Here is a 17986-nt window from a genome sequence, read left to right on the forward strand (position 1 = left end):
TGTAACTTTTGCAGGTTTGCAGTATTTCACATGTGTGGATTCAGAGAAAACAATCCATTTCTTTGGAGCACCTCTGAATTTCTTGTCTGCATTGGGAATCATTGGCAAGCTAAATCTTTGATAAAAAGTCTGATACCTGAAGCCCCAGACTGGCACTAGCTAGAAAAGAGGTAAGTGTTTGGTCTCATCCCATACCTAATGTCTAGTAGACATATACATTGTAAATAAGAATCACCTTCTGAAAATATTGCTTTCTTAACTATTCTAGTTTTTGAAAATGGAGACACATCGGCTCTTCTGTAGGATATTTATTAAGATATTTTATTGTCTCTCATTAGAGGAATGTCTTCATATGACCAATCTTATCTTTCACATTTCAATAGGTGAAGTCTGATGGGATGAATTTCAGCCAACAACTGAAATACTTCCAAATGTTTCCTGAAAAACAAGAAAAGTCACATAAGAAATGGCTTGGAAGGCTCCTGTATGTGATAAAGTCATGTTAGGCTCCAAGGCTTCAATAGCTATCATTCTTGCCAGTTCAAATATGAGGAAAAATATAAAGCTACAAAAAAGACTTATAAAAAACATTCAAAAATACTCTTATACATACAGGAGTACTGTCTGGGGAAGATCCCTTGACTGCTGAAGAAAGACTATTAAAGAGCAACACAATAAAAACAATTCATGTAAAATATTAATATGGGAACTAATTAGAGATGAGATGGAGTGAGCTGTAATTATAACTATGTCAAACCCAAAACAGTAAGAAAAATGTCCCTTCTGCCCAACCAAGATAAATACCTGTGTACGCTGGCATGCCGAATGCTACTTTCCAAACTGTAGCATTAGTATGCAAAGAAATACTTGAATAGTATCTAATTCAAAATAAATACTTGGAATTTTCAGAAAGGTATAAAGGGGATGGGGAGGAAAGGAGAAGGAAAAAGAAAGCAAAAGATAGGTTGGCTTTGATTCTAAAAATTATGTAATTTTCTATTTTTAGTGGAGTTTAAAACAGTGTAGGGACTAACAATGCATAATTGATTATAAATCAATTTTCATTCCAGATGCGATACCAGGTTTCGGCAAAGCTTGCTTGGGTATCTGAGGAGGTTCTTTTTGAGACATGATTTTATCAATTGTGGATGTACCAGTAAGTTCCACTCTGAATGTCTAAAACCAGGCAAAGTAGTGTTGATTCTTCAAGAAGTAAATATGCAAAAGGTAAATGACTGGGCATATAATACAGTTTGATTTCATCTATCTTTAAATGTTTGCTACATTTATTTAGTAGTCCAGTTGAACCTGGATTGGAATAATGAAATGTATCTACATAGTCCTGTCCAAAAGTAATCCCTCTAATTTATTTCCATTGAAACCACAATAGATACAAAGAGCACCATAAGACTATTTGATAGAGGAAATTCTCAGCTACAGAACAAAATTTTTTCAGTGCCTTTACCATCATTAGCCAATTTTTGTGGAGTAACTGACTGAGAAGCTCTTCATTTTGTGGTGTGACAGTTGTGAATGGCTGACTGGATCATGGCTTGTCTTTCATGCCACCGTCACCGCTACTGAAATGCACCAACCACCACCTTACTGTGCTGACATCAACTGTTTGGTCTCTGTAAATGTTCACCAAGCATTGGTGAATGTCAATAAGTGCTATCTTTTTTTTCACACGGAGGGATTCAGTGAGACACCTTTGTGTCATACATACTTCAGTGTCAAATGCCATTTTGTTAGACTATCCCTCTGCTGCCATCTATCACACAGAAACAACATGTGTTAGAACACTGGGGGAAAAGATCAATTTCTACTGCCATCCCACTAACATCTGCCTCTGATGTCATGGGTCCACACAATAAAGTAGGAGGCATTACTTTTGAGCAGTCCGTGTATTATAGGCATAATTCTATAAGCTACAGAACACCCAAGCTCTGTTCTAAGTAAGCAGCAGTTTAAGACTGGATTTAGATCTTGAATATTCACATGCACCATCCCTGCGGGGGCTGACAGCAGTGACATCCAAAGGTATATCTGCGGTGGTGTGGAAAGTCCTTATTCAGTGTTCTGTGGGTTTGGATCCATTTGAATGAAACTTCAAACAGTGTATAGGCAGGAAGGAAAGCCAGCTTATCCAGCCACTTAGAAGCATTGATTGAAATCTTGGTGTAGACAGTATATGAACTGAGATTTGCCAAATACAGATTGTATGTCAACTACTAATGCCAGAAAAGCGTTTACAATAACACAGCAATACAATCAAAACCAAGGAGTTTGACCTTAAGACTGATTTGAAAAGACTTTTAGAACTATGTTTATTTCTGTGCATATCCTAGGGATACATAACCCTTAACCTCAGTCCTACTAGAGAAGCCACACACTAACAAGCTGGAGGAACTCCACCTGGCATCAGCATTAGGAACTTCCTGGGAAAATAAAAGTGGGATGATGTTACTTTTGTTTGATGATCCAATGTGAAACACTCAAAGGAGGCGTACTCAAGCAGCTGAATTAGCAGTGGAAAAGCTCAGCATGCTTGAATTTACACTCAGCTGTACTAATATGCTAGTACTACAAGGTGTGCAATAAGATCCAGCTGTCCTCAGTGCCTGAATGTGACCCAGACATAAATTATTGTATAAATGGCTTTTATAAGAATCCAATAATATTTATTGAAAGAATACCACATTAGAAGTGTGATGTTCGTGCTACTTATGATGTCATCTTCATGTATGGTACAGGCAGTTGGTAATTTCTATCTCCTTTTTACAGAATAGCAGATTGGAATTTACAGACAGGTCCCAGAATCAACTACAGCTTCAGTGGTAAGGTAGCAAATGAAGAAGACAATGTATTTGTACTTGAAAATTACATCTTTACCTTGATCACAGTACTGTGGTGAACCCATATTGCAGACTTGACTCTCCAAACGTCCCTTCGAACCACTACAAGTATGTGATTCTGTGAAATCATTGCATTCCAGAGAAAGTGAACTGACAAAAACATATTTATCGTGGTTGGTTTTCTCCCTTCTGATGTGTTTGTGTTGTTTTATTTGTGACATCTGAAAATAGCTGAGATAAATGTGGTTTGGATATTCTATAAAGACTGCTTTTTATCTCTCAGTGCTGTTAAATACCCTGTTAAACAAAGAACTCAAAACAGACCTCCTCCCACCCTCCCACCCCCCCACCCCCCAAAAAAACAAACAAACAAACAAAAAAAAAACAGCTGCTCCAAATTGTTTCTTTTGAATTCAGTAATTTACTCCAACTCAACTCAAGTTCAGTAAGTTCTCTAAATCTGATGGAGACTTTTCTTGCTTTAATGTAATCATGTTTGGACCTTGCCAAAATTCATATTCTTAAATGAGACACAATTATCTGGCTTCTCCTAAGACCCTGTGTTATTGTGCTGGAAGCTATCTGTTTCCAGTGCAGCAGTGTGTTTTACCTCTAGCTTACCAACCCTATATACCATCTACAGATGATATATATACTTCTGTGTTTAATGTATAACATCTCCTATGAGAGTAAGATTGATTTAAGGTGTATTTGCATCTAGAAAATGAGTGAGGTCATTGTCCAGACTAATTCTCAATGCATTGCTACAACCAGACACGTACTGAAAGGTGTTTTACATACTGAAAAACTGTGACTCCATTGTTTTGTGACTTTTTTTTTGAAAAGTAAAAAGTGGATTTCTTAATGCAGGAATGGATGTTCCCGGTAGTAGTGCAGTTAAACCTTGAATTGTGATTAATCTTAATATTGAAATGAACTTAGAATTAAAAGCTTGACTGTCATGTTCAGGATGTAAGTAGAAGCAATCACTGTGATTGCTTAAAATAGCTCATTTTCCAATGGGACTAGCATTCAAAATTCATTAATAGTGTGGGCATACTTTTACTCAGCCAAGTAATCACCATAGGCTTTTTAGACAGTTAAAAACATTTCAACGTATTGTATTAAATTCTCACTAACAGAGTCTTGGACAAGCTTCTTATACAAAGAATGTAAAACATGTTAATGAATAAGTACAAATGCAAACTCATTATCTTAAGACGAAATAGCAGAAGCATTAAAGTAGTTTTTTCCCTTAGGATGACAACTTCTCAATTATAAACAGAGCACCAGAAGATGTGCTTAGGGGTCAGTACTTTCAGATGAGCTAATTAAGAATGTTCTAGCTTTTTGTGTGTGTGTGCGCCCAAGTGAACGACACTGTTGAGGCAGAGGGAACTAGGCAATTGTTAAGTACCATTCACAGTTTGTTCAGGTGGTTAAGTTCGGTTCCAAGACAATGTTTCAAACTCAGCATGGAAGCATTTAATTCAGCATAATGTTAGAAGATTAAAAAAAAAAAAAAAAAAAAAAAAGCAAAGAAGGCAAGTAATACCACCTAAAGGAGAAATGCAGATATGCTCTTTAGATGGGAAGTACTCATTTAGAAAAGATTAGATTCAGTTATATGTTTAATGCAAGATTTAGAAACTGGAGTGTTCAGAATGCTTTCATCTACAATTCAAGAAAACTGAATTTAAGTCTTTTTTGTCTATGCTACATTTACACTTCCAGCATTGAGTCTTTCATATTAAATATCCATGTACTCATCAAAACAAATCCCATTGCTTACATTAGTCCATTATTTTCTCTCAGTGTTTTGCTGCCTGACAAGAACTGATTTATATCAGTAGAATGACCTAGAGCAGTAATCTCAGCTGATGTATTCATCTGTTCAGGAGCTGAAAATATACCAATACAAGCATTTTGTCTTGATAATAACTCTTTTTATTCTGTCTTACAAGCAGTAATATTAACAATCATGTAACAGAGCTGCAGATCTATAGCCTTCAGTATACAAACTTTCACAGCAGCTTTTTCCTTTGTAATATTAAAATTCCAACTGCCAGTGTTGTAGGGTAAATGTCTCTTTACTCTCTGTATGTATAGGGTAAGAATGAAATATTTGCCATTAGGTGGAAAACTGGCTGGAATATATTGTAGCTATATGCATGCCATGTGCATTACAGAGATAGAAATAAAAACAATTGATCATTCCAGGGAACATGCCAAAAAGATGGGAAATTATGCCCTAAAAATGTTCTTTTCTTTAATATAGCATAGTTAATTTATTCAGTCTTATTTTATTATCAAGATGCACATCTGTCAGACATGGCATTAAAATTAAGTGGTTTTCAGAATGGAAAGAAGAATGAAATCCCATTATTTACCAGTATTCACAGGTCTACTTCGCTCATAGTATTTCTAAGCATGTACCTTCTATTGGCAAAGAAAGCATTTTGACTGGCTTGAAAGCTTAATATGCTCCCATGAACTTTTTATGACTTAATCATTAGAAATGAACTGTTTCATGATCTCTGTTACTTGATGCAAGTCTATTGTTTTTTCACAGTCCACACTGATTCCAGGAAATTGAAATGTCTCACTGGCAAACCAGCAAAAATACTTCTGCAGTCATTTAGTAGCTGCAGAAAATAGCTTATCTGAATCAGGCTCTTGAAATTTAAGCAATTAAATTTGGCAGTTTCCTGTTCTGAGACAATCAGTTGTTAACTAGTGTTGATGCTAATGAGACTCGTTTCTTGTCTCTCAGAACATGGTTGAGTGTTTGTCAATAGAATATGAATTCTTCTGGTAGCTTTCAAAACCATTGACTTAGCGTAAATCAATGTCTTACATGCATTCATGCAAGTAATTAGTAAACTTTATGAAAATAAGCCCTGAATGAGGGCTCCTTCTCTAAAGTAAGAAAAATAATCATCATCAGACTGCTTTTATTATTAGGTATCTGAGTCTCTTTTGAACATAAGCTATTATGGTGGCAAATAGCATGGATGTATGAGAGGCATTATTTCAGTTCCTGATTTTACATTGCACTCCAGTTTGATGTCAGAAATTAATTCCTACTTTTCCAACTTTAACCCAGTCCTTATTTGGCAAATACGAACAATGTGAAAGTATGGAGAAAAAATGCTGCAGATTTAAGTCTTGACATCACATTTAAAGGAAGTGATTTGCTTATCTGCAGTACCTGTCATATTTTGACTTCATCCTTTCTGATGATGAAAAGCAGCAAAGGAAACACAGTAGTCAGAATGCCAGGTGAGTCCAAAATAAGGGAAATACATTTTTTTTTTTCCTAAACAGAAAGATAACTTTTTCTCAGCTGCAGGTCTGTGGATCTTTGTACTCTGTGGCAGAATCCTGTTAAAAATCTGAGGAAAAAGAACCTGAAAACAGGACAGGTCTTCTGTCAATTATTTACATCCATCATTAACAAAGCTTAGGCTTCTGTTGTTATCCTCTATGGATAAAGCCTAGTGAATGCTAGAATGCCATAAGTTATTCATTTTGATTGTGAAGTATTGTCAATTGCTGAGGGAAAAAAGAAAGACATTTAGGGCTTACTCATAATGATTCTTTTTCTTCTTGAAGGAAAGACAGGAAGGTTGTGTTTAGCAAAACAATTATTGAGTTATTCTGAGTATTTAGAGTTTACTTTAAAAGGTAAGTACTGTGAAATGACCACACTTTTTCAATAAACATGAATCTGTTCTTATGTGTGACATTGACATTAATTCAGTTTGTGCACTCTTGCCATTTAAACTAGTAAACTAGTGTAAAAATGAATTAAATCATCCAGCTAAAAACTTAGACCCTTCAGAAGAATATGGAGTTTTACTATGAATGAAAATGGTTGTGCCTGTCAGTTCTAAGGTACGTTAGTTAGATATGGTTTGTTTCTTGTTCTGACAGTGTATCATTTTTAAGTGCTCAAAATGTGTAAAGCAATGCACAGGGCAGGCACTACCAACAACCCTTGCCCTTTAAAGCACTTAAGTTTTCATTAGTGAAAAAATGTGGTAATTAGTAGATGTGCTACTAAATATTGGTTTGAATCTGCTGTGACATTGAAGAGTAGCAGTTTTGTTGTTCAACTGCAAGTTCCTTGACATGATGACATCCATTAGCTGTTTGATGTTAGGGTTATTTGAATTTCATTTCAGTAGCAGCACATTAATTTTTCCATTGGGTCTCTTGTCATGATTAGGTTTTCCAGGTTGGAGAATTCACAGCAGTAACCGTCTCTACTCTTTGGATTATTTTTCTTCCTAAACAAAAGTGATCTGATAATCTCTCTTTCCTCGAGCCGGGATGATTTGTGCTGCTGTGTAATGAGAGAAATCCTGCATCTTTGGCTATTCAAGGGCCTGAAATACAGCCTACTGCAGCTGATAAGGTATAATGGATTTCAGTGAGCTTTAGCACCCCTGAACTGAACACAGCGGAGACCCAGTATGACTGAAGTTTCCAAGTCCAGCTGTAAGGTAAACCACTGTGTGAGTGATGCATGTGTTGAACATTATGCCACTTTGTGTGTCTGTGTTATGCCGTTAGTTACAATGCCAAAATGTTCCTTTTTACATCTGAGAATACCTTCCCTTCTCTGACATAGGAAAAGAGTCCTACTGGATAATCTAGTCAGGTAGAGTTGGAGTAGAAAAAAAATTCATACAAAAAGCAGTCTGAGATCAACTGAGACAATGTGAGAAATCCACAGAAATGGGAATGAGTGGGATTTGCTTATCAGAATCCTTTACGAGGACCATATAGATTTTTATATGTAAATATATATATATGTATATATAGCAGAAAGAGGACTCACGTTCCGGAAAGAAAGAACTCTAGTCTTTAAAACACTTCTGCAACTTCCAGCTAGAGGGGGAAAAAAAGATTTTTGTTTTTATAGTTATTGTCCTAAATCAAAGGAGAGAAAATTTTATATGGATATAACATCTAGACATCAAACAAAACATTCCTGTTTTAGTAAGGGGTCCTATTATGTAATCCATGCATAGGAAAATGGTTCGTGTCACTTTTCATTGGAAGCTAAGTATGGTTTTGAAGCTAGTAGGTTCAAGAGATGTTCCATGGTCTAGACTATTAAATGTTAGAAGATGTAAACAATTAATTCAGCTACCCGCATGCATGGTAGAATGGGAAATGTTTGTTTAGATCCCAATTTATAGTTGTTTGTTTTATTATCTTACCCTCAGGAGGAAGCTTAAATGCTTAATTCTGCTGCTTTTCTAGTGTTATACAAAGCACACAATAAAGCATAAGGCAACTTTGCCTGGTTTATCGTAGAACTTTTAATTAAAATGTTTTTTCTTAGCAAACTGAATTTAAAAACAAAAATCAGCAGTAGGAGTCTTTAACTGCGCAGTGTCTCTTTTGAGTTAGAGACAACAGCTTCAGTTGGTTTTTATTGCAGGAGGATTCTGTTGTCACCTCAGAGCCAGTATTTGTAACCAGTATTGAAAGGGGTTCTTAGAACCACTCATGACAACTAACTCACAAGCACAGGGGAGTGGAGAAATACACAGAGAACTTCTTGGAAACAATGTGATTAGGTTGATTGTTCTCAGAAATATAATACATATTTATTACTTTAGCATATGTGTATAGCTTCTATCTGAATGCTAGGTATGCACCTTAGGTGGAGCAATGCCTTGTACATCCAGCACCATACTAAAGAATGCTACCTCTTCATGCTACACTGGTCACTGGTGTTAAGAGTTTTCTTTTTTCCTGGATTTTCTGTGACAGTATCTTCATATCATTTATACGTGAGGTCTGACTTAATTTGTTGAGAGTTTCTACTTTATTGTCTTGTCACTTAAACCTTTCGCAGGTACTAACAAATTATCTCTGCAGAATTGTTGTCAGGGAAATAATTTATTTGCACTTTATGGTTTAGAACAAGGCACATCAGAAGCAGTAAATAATTCTGTGAATCTGGTGTTGTGTTCAGTGTTCTGTGAAGTGCCACCTCTGGTACCCAGACAGATGCCTCTGCCAAGCAACTGCTGTTGTTGTGTTAATAGCTTTTGTGCTACCGGGACATCGATTAATAGTTGGACAGAAGGAATACATTTCAGTGAAAATTCAAACTTAATGGACTGAATTGTTCTTGGACTGCCTTACTAAGTGTGTTGCAATGTCTGCAGTCACCCGTTTGATTCTGTGAAAAGCACTAGGCTCAATTTTGAAGCTACCTGTCCATTGTTTGGTCAAACAACAAATAGTATATATATAGACTATAGACGTAGGATGAAAGTCTTTCCCTTTGCTTAACTTGGAAGTCCTAGATATATCTGTGCTTTATTAAAAACGTAGCTGTAAAGATTTCAACTAGGGTGAAATAATACAGGCAAATAAAGGATGAGCCAGGGACAATAATTTAGAAGCGGGATACTCCATGGGTGTTCTAGGAGCTGAACCAGGAAATATTGCCTCATTCCACAGAAACATGAGCCTAATTCTTACCACATTCCTAGCCTAATTGTGCACACTGACCAAGTTCGGCTGTGTTTCAGACAGACAGTTAAATGTCTAGGCATGGCTATGCTTTACTTTGTTTTGTACAATATGATGTGAGCTTAGTGCTTGACAGTGGACGTCTGGATGAGAACCTCATCCTCCAGCTTTTGCAATATCTGGATTTTCAAAAGGTTTCTTCTGGGTCATGAACACCGTATTTCTACCATCCATTAATATAAAATGTTTGCATCTCTATTTCTAGATGAATTATTCACTTGTTAAAGAAAATGATAGCAAGGAAAAAAGAAATTAAAATAAATGCTTTAGAGATTTCAGCACAAAAGCAATAACCTGGATCCCTCTAGAGGCCATTTGTGTAATATTTGGCAGGGAAAAAGAATTAAACTTGTCTCTCAATTCTCTGTCTGCAGATAAAGGAGCCTTATCAATCTTCTGTTACTGCATATTATCTTGCTAGCGAGTTTCTGTTGTGTGGTGAAAGCTGTGTAATTATTGCATTTGTGCTTCCTTAAACCAGCTTGCACCTTGGGCTGGGAAATGCAGCAGTTTCGCAGTGCGTTAATTCACAGTCTTAACTCCTCTGTGCACGTTTCCTCAAAGATTGGTTTGTTTTATGTTAAGCACTAATCAGTGCAGCAGAAGGAGAGGTTTCTATTTGCAGTAGCATTGCCAAAGAACTAATTAAACTGGACAGGCAAAGGGATACTATTGCTTTCTTGTGTGTGCATGTTTAAGCAGAGGCCTTTGTGGGTTTGATTCTGATCTCAGGTATACTGACATTAGTCCTGAGTATGTTTGAAAAGTCAAATGGCTGTAAAAGACACGATGGGTTATCATGGTGAGGAGAACCTGCACACGGTTAGCAGAGGTGTGAGCAGAGAGGAGCAGTCCAGCACAGCAGGGGGAAGAACTGAACTTTCTAAAATCTTTTGGGATAAAAGCAATCAGAGCACAATTTAAGGAGAGCACCTCGCTGATGTTGAAGCCCTCCCCACTGAACACTGTGAAGAGGTTTCTACTTCAGATGCTTTCTGGGCCTGAGAGCCTTGTTACTGCATTGGCTCAATCTTCTTGTGCAGCTCTGCGCACTTAAGCAACAGAGATACCCCCATTTTTCCACAGTTCTGTGAAACAGCGGGCTGTAAATGCAGGGGATGGAGTGCTGGCAGTGTTCCATAATCTGTCTTGGATTGATTGAAAAGCTTTGCCACAAAGCATCAAACCAATTGAGACAGTTAATCAGAAAAATCAGTATGTTTTTATAATGATCTTGGCAAACTTTGCTGCTAGTGATGTTTGCACTTCGTGTGATTTGAGTTGATGGTAGATAGGTAGTTTATAATTAATGTCCTCTAAAATATTTTTAATTCAGCTTTGATACTAGTGCAGTTTTTCCTTTCTCCATCCTAGCAGTGTTATCGCTATTATTCCACCAGATCATGTCAGGTATTAGAAAATCAGTTTTAATTTTTAATGAAATTAATGCCAAGAATGGTATACGTTTATACTTACTTCTGGCACAGAGTAAAATTGTTTTTGATCATTCATTACATGCAAAATATCCCATTGTATGCCATGAAATGTAATTTCATCCACATGAGTGAGCACTGATTAACTGCATCTGAGGAAGCATTGGATAAAATCACCGTCCATGTTCAACTTTGCGGCAAGGGTGACAAGTATAATGTTATGATGAAAGATAAAGATGTGGGAGAATACACATAAAGGCAATTTACAAAACAATTTACAAAAAAACAGCATATTTTTATGCAACATTACACTACCTGGGAGCAAAAAAAAAAAATTAACTGTATCTTGCATTCATTGTGCACTACAATATGCAAAAAACCATTGGTAGATTGTGTATATTCTTGCTTGGTATCTGCACTGAGCCAGAAACTACCGATGGTAGAGGAGAGGTTTCAGTGGGTTTTGCATCATTCTTCCCCCTGTTTTGCCACTTAGCTTAAGTGCCCCTTTAGATTTATTTATTTATTTGTTTGTTTATTTTTAAATATAATTCTTCATGGCAGAAGTTTCATTTCAAGCCAGGAAGTATATCTGAAAGCGTAACTCATCTCCAGGTATTTTTAAGCAATGAAATTCTTTTATTCTGGCTTGATTGACCAGGTAATTGATTTATAGCTGCTTACTTTTGTCTCCTTAATTAAGAAGGAAGCAATAACTCATCTGCCAGTAAGTGGAGCTCTTTCCTAGTCCAGGGCAGTCTTCACCAAGAACGTTTTTTTTCTCCTTTTCTTTTTTGTTTTACAAACTGTAAAGTTGGTATTTAGTTTTACTTCAGGCTTTTTGAAACTTCCACATTATGTTCTACTTCTGTTGTTTATAAATCAAGCAGATTATAAATTTGTTTATTTCCATGGAGATTTTTTTTCCTTTTCTCTTTGTCAGCCAAATGTTGTATTCATTCATCCATCCCTTAAAATAAAGGGGAGTTCTTAATACTTTACTTTTATCTTTTTTTAAAATTATTTTTGTAAGAAATATATCATTATATTTTTAATAACAATTATGCAGATTGCTGTAACAGGGATTTGGGGAAGATGGAAGGGTGTTCAGACTGTGGGCTCATTACATACCAATGTATGTTTGTAGTAATGGTTCCTTAGTGTGCAACATGTCAGCCCATTTGTACCATGATCTACTTTCTGGTGTTATAAATGGATTGCGGTGTGAGATGGTAAAGGGTCTGTATCCATGAGAATTGCTCTAAGAATCAGCTACCTTTTTACTTCTTTTAAACCCCAAACTATCTGGGTTAGGAAGGATTGTAAGGAAAACGTAAAACGTTCCAGTCACATATAGAGCAGTATGAAGAAATTTGTATTCATCTAAAAGACATGTCAGGATTAGTTTTCTAATCTAAGCACTCAAATGAATCTTCAGTGAATGCTAGACTGAACGTAGAAATATTTTGCTAATCTTGGAAGTATCCTTCTTTATGTACTTGATTAATGGTGAAGTCTCATTTATTTGTTCTGATAATGTGGTTTACTTGGTATGTTTCTCCATATATGCTGTAGTCTGTTCAACAGAAGTATTGTTTATATACATTGGCTTTCGTTGTGTCTGCTAGCTCTCTGAAGGTGCCTCATTTTGTGCATGGTATGCATGCTTCAGTGCTGGTGTTTGTTACCTCTGAGCCTGCCAGCATTATTCCTGCCCCACAGTTCAGACTAGTATTGCTATCCTATTCCTGAAAGAAGAGCAAGACCTTTATGGCAATCAGAAATGTTAAACATACATCCATGACTAAATAAGGAAAGATGGGAAGATGCATTTTCTCCTTAAATGTTCTTATTCCCATCCTTCTGCAGGGGCTAATTAAGCTGGGAAATTCACTTCACCTTAAAGGTGACTTCTAGCAACTCCATAGCTTTGAATTGAACCACAGAACCATAGAATCATTAAGGTTGGAAAAGATCTCTAAGATCACTTAGTCCACTTGAGGCCATCACCTCTCATTCTGTCACTGTTACCTGGGAGAAGAAGTTGATCCCCATCTCACCACAACCTCCTTTTAGGGAGCTGCAGAGAGCAGTGAGGTCTCCTCTGGGCTTCTTCAAGCTGAACAATCTCAGCTGCTCCTCTTAAGACTTATGTTCCAGACCCTTGAAGCTGAAAGGGAAGGGAGATTTCCAAAAGTGTTTCAAAGAGTTAAACACATTTCTCAGTGCTTCTGATGAATGTCATTCACTAAATAGTCTTACTCATGGTAGTAGCAACAAGGGTAAGGAAAAAGAAGAATACACCACCATCCCCATTGTATAGGTGGAGGCATAGACTGCAAGATACATTAAGTGAATTGCTGCAAAGTTGGAAATGTATTCAGCTGTATTGTGCCCAATTTGTATTCCATCAGGCCTCTCACTGTTGCACTTTTTGAACTTATTGATGTTAGGAGCCACAGAGCCATAGTCAGTTTTCCTATTCTTTCATTGCCAGGGAAAGTGTTCTTTGGAATTGCTTTGTAATACTGTGTACTTGGCCAGACCTTTACAACCCTAAGAGACAGATTCAAGCAGAACTCAAAAACAGATCTGCTTAGGCTAAAGTCTCAGATTCTTTAAAAAGGGAAAATTATAAGAAAATGAAAATGAAAAGGGCTTGAAAACCAATGACATTTGGCTATGAGAGTCTTTGCAAGATGTCTTTTTCTTCTCTGATTAGTGTTTTAGTCTCCACACCTTTCTGAGCTGCAGCAAAGCATGCAGGTCTCCACTTCCAGCTCAGCCCACACTGTTCCTGAAGTGCATTTAAGCCTTTTCACCTGAATTTGCTCAGCAGCTTTCCAGAACCTGGGCTTCCTCCTCAATCTTTCCCCTGATGCACTGACTCCTGGAAACAGTACCAGCATACAATGAAGAATGCAAAACTTAGCAGCTTCAGCACTTCTCTTGTAGAGGGTCTTTCTTATAGGGGAAGGTAGAGGGGTCACTGAATCTAAAGAAAAAAGTGCTCCCTAAATAAACAATGAGAAAGGGCTCACCAAAGCCATGGGGAAGCTGTGAAATGAAAGGGAAATCCCGCACTCTAGAGCTGAGAGTAGCTTATACCAGCTTTCAGCAGTACCTTCACTCCCTGTAACCTATTGTGTTTCGTGGCCTCTGCATAAACCAAAGCTCACCTCTGTTTTCCCCCAGGAACTGTTAGTTTTTCCCAGAACAAAGACCTACTTAATTTAGCTTTTAGGGGCTTTCATTGGTGCTCTGAAGTCTCTCTCTTATTCAGAAAAAATACAGTTGTATATTTCTGTGGAATCACATCATTTTACTGCTGGTACCGCATAGCAAGGCTGTATTTTAGATCACTCTCAGGCAAATCTGGCTTTTACTCCATATAAAAGAAAGGTCTCCCATAAACCATAGCTCAGTTCAGAAACATACTCAGAGACTGCTGCCTTTTAAAGCAAGGAAGGCAGCAAATAGTTTCATTCAATCAAAACAACAAAAAAGAAGCAACAAATCTTCCCTGAAAGACCACTATATAAGTGCAATAAACCTCAGGGCTTCGGTAACTTAAACTCCTCTCTGTTGTGTGTGTCTTTGTTAGAGAATTCATTAGTTAAAGTTAACAAGTGCTTGCCCACAAACTCTCATTTTCATAGCTAATACACCAGCACTTGTCTCAGAGCATTACAGTAACTTTACATTAGCAAACTGTGATTTATTAGACTATAAAACAAAAGCAATGTAAAAATTGCCTAGAATGGATCATTTTTTTCCTTAAAGAGGGTGCAACCATGCTATCTAAATCAGAGTCCTTATATTTTCTTTGCTTTATACTCAGAAATACCATCTAGAGCATTCTGGTTTTTACAGCTGTATGTAAAAATGCACTGTCAATTTACATGAATGTCACAGGAGGTGTCAAAACTTGTTAATCTGAAGATAAGGGCAAACTGACAAACTGCATATCTGTAAGTCTGACCAGGGAGAGGTGTAATGTAAACTTTAATGTACAGAGCAGTAACCACAAACAAAAAGTGGTTAAGTGGTGTGGTGGGTCATTGCCTCTTTCTGCCATGTTTACACCAGAATAGTACAGTTTGATTGAACTGGTAAGACAGAGAATGGAGCCATATTTCACAGGCACCAAGTGCACTTGGTCTTGAGTCAGATTTGCAGGCTTAAATTAAATGGAATATCGTTTTGTAGTTTAACATCTCTGTGTTGCAGTCAGGCCTGGAGAGATGTCTGAATCACTGGAGCCATCCTGAATCCTGCGTCCCTGCAGGAGAGGCAGCTAAATGCTGAGTATAGAATGCTGCTCCTTGGGCAACCAGGGGTTGGAAAGAAAGCAACGCTGACAACCCTTGTTGGCATTAGCAGTCAGCACCAACATGTTTGCTCATAACTAGCTTCCAGTTTAAGGGCTTATGTGAAGTACACACCGTACAATAGCCCGTTCCACAGGACAGTGATATACCACAAGAAATGGTAAAACAAACAAAGATGTAGCAGTAATTAATTATTTTGTCACTGCTCTCATGTCGTGATATAAACAGTCCTCAAGTAGTTTAAATACACTGCTTTCATAAGTAGTTTGATATTTAATGATTATTTGTGTGGTTTGGGCTGTTGACTTGGTGTAGTCTCTGGAAGTACTGCAATTACTGTCTGAGAGAAAGATTAATTCCCAAGTATGGCTTCTTTACAAACCACAGTAAGAGATAATTGGGGTCAGCTTTGGTTGCCCTGTTGAAAACTTTAATGTAAGAGCTTTGAGCAAAGGTTTCTTTCTGAATCTCTTGTAAAAATAAGTTTACAGCAAACCTAATAAAATTGCAGGCAGCATGAAAGTTAAATCACAAGGGAAAGTGTAAAAGAGTTAAGTTTCTAAAAGCTTTCCAAGAATATAGTGGGGCTATAAAGAAGAGGACTGCACTGACCTCATCAGTCAGGTAAAACTAATCCTGAAGAGATGAAGTATCATTTACTTCACATCTGTGCATACTCTTGGAGAGTTCTGCTTCAGTGATGGTTGTTAAAAGAGGTTCTTAAATAGGTAGCATGAGATCTACTTACAAACTCAACAACAGACTTTTTTTGTGTATTGCAGATATGGGACCTAACCTGGTATTTGTAAATTACATGTAGTAGATTGAAGGCAGCAGGCAGGTAGGTACCAACATCCATGGCTAGCTGTCTTCCTTCTGTCGTATCATGTTTTAAGCAGTGACAGCAGCCTGGGGAAAAGAAAAAGAAAGAGAGAAATTTTCTTCTTTTTGGAAACAGAGGACTAATAAATAAGCTCTTTCTGCCTTTGTAAGTCTTAGCAATTCTTTCAAAGCGTTCAGGGCAGAGGTGTGGCTGAAAGGGCTCGAGAGCTTTCAGAAGATGGCAGAGGCATGCAGCCCCCTGTGAGCACCAGAGCCTGGGAGCTGCTGTTCTGCAACCCAGCTGTGAACTGCCTCTGCCAGCAGTGCTTTGCTTCTGAGAGACATTTCCTTTGGGACCTCTGTATTGGGATTAAAGCTCTTTGCACCTTTCATCTCAGCTTGCAGAGCTCCAAGGAATTTGTAGTTCAGACTCTAAACTACCTGCAACACTGGGAAATGTTGGTTCTTCTAAGCAATTTTAATGTAACTTTCCAGGGTGCCAGTGTTGCCACGGTAATTGTGTAGTAGAGCGGAGAGTGGTGAAATATTGGAATATGTGTTTTGGGGCAGATGGCCTGCAAAATTGCTCTTACTGCATTTGCCCCTTAGAAATTAATTAATGTTTTATAGCAAGTGGCTCTTTGGCTCTCCTAGTGTATGTCTGTGATTTTCTTAATGTGAGCTACAGAAACTTCAGATCTGATACTGCAAACCTGCTTAGATGGAAATCCACTGCTGTTTTGCATTTAATTTCCCTCTGTACTAAGTAAGTAAATGAGAGGGCATATTTGAAGAGTATATGACATCTCAGGTGGTGTGCAGACCAGCTTCCAATACAAAATCTAAATTCGTGGGCAGTGTCCAGCAGTGTCAGAACACGTTTTACATGTGCAGTCGGTTTATCTCTGTGGATTACAACTGCCAAGATGTAGGAGTACCAGACTTTTTATAGAATTCCAGATCCACCATACAACAGTTACCTGCCTCTTGTACCATCCTTCTAGAAATCCTATGTACAATTCATGGGGAAGTGTCACTGAGAGCAATGGAAGGGCTAAAAACCCATTAGTCCCCTAGTAAATCTGCTTGGAAGATGGTTAAGTCAAATCTGATCCACTGAGCTCAGCACAGCTTTCCCCTGGGCAGACTGGATTTGCAGTGCCTCCAAATACAAGCACAGATCATCACCACTGCCTCAGGGGCTCAAAGCAGTGACACGTTCAAATTCTTAGTTCTCAGTTACAGCCAGACAGTTTTTTTGTTTATTTTATTCTCTAAACTTTAATAACATTGAAATTTTTAGAGTTAATCACTCAGGTCAAATTCCTGGAAGTTTTCATTCAAGAATGACTCAATTGTGTTGATGCTGTGAAACCAGAACTGCAATTTAAATGGAGCTCAGTTTCAAGTATCAGAGTATGTATCTCTGTCTATCTGAGTATAATCAATGACCCTTTCCTTCCTGACACTGCAGTGTCAAATCCATCCTCTCTCCCATAGTCACCTGAAAGCCTTTGAGTCATGTAGCAGAATCTGTCCTATTCTCCTAGGACATGCGTAATGTTGGTGGGAGAAAAAGGCTGTTACTCACTCTGGGCTCAGAGTGAGTGGAGGTTTTTTTTTGTCACTGCTCTTATATCATTCTGTGAACAGTCCTCAAGTATTTTAAATACACTGCTTTGGTAAGTAGTTGATATTTAATCATTATTTTTGTGGATAGGGTTGTTGAATTGGTGTAGTCTCTGGATGTGCTACAATTTCTGTCAGAGAGACAGATTTTACAGCTTTAGATCTTCTGTTTGTCTTTCACTTTAGCAGGAACCCTTCACAGGCAAGAAAACCCAGGTGTCAAGACCCAATAAGCACAGTACTTCCATCAGCTTTCCAGGAGCACGACTGGTTGGAGGTCATACGTGTTTGTCTTGGTAGGTGTGTAGACAGTAACAGGCACTTGTTGGATTGACAGGCTTAGTTGAAACACCGT

General features: G+C 37.7%; 1 long non-coding RNA gene across 25 annotated transcripts in view; it reads left to right on the forward strand.

Annotated features, from left to right (window-relative positions):
• Positions 1-17986, forward strand: part of LOC107318096 — a 93729-nt gene that overhangs the window by 30055 nt on the left and 45688 nt on the right. For 18 of the 25 annotated variants that reach the window (XR_004308378.1, XR_004308370.1, XR_004308371.1 and 15 more), the window contains 7 exons: positions 15-170; positions 1071-1227; positions 2785-2963; positions 5962-6137; positions 7087-7363; positions 15963-16021; positions 17818-17927. This is a non-coding gene — a long non-coding RNA (uncharacterized LOC107318096). The remainder of the gene's footprint in view (positions 1-14; positions 171-1070; positions 1228-2784; positions 2964-5961; positions 6138-7086; positions 7364-15962; positions 16022-17817; positions 17928-17986) is intronic. The other 7 variants (XR_004308388.1, XR_004308391.1, XR_004308394.1 and 4 more) reach the window with 5 other exon arrangements.

This window comes from Coturnix japonica, chromosome 9 (assembly GCF_001577835.2).
Source record: "Coturnix japonica isolate 7356 chromosome 9, Coturnix japonica 2.1, whole genome shotgun sequence".
NCBI lineage: Eukaryota > Metazoa > Chordata > Aves > Galliformes > Phasianidae > Coturnix > Coturnix japonica.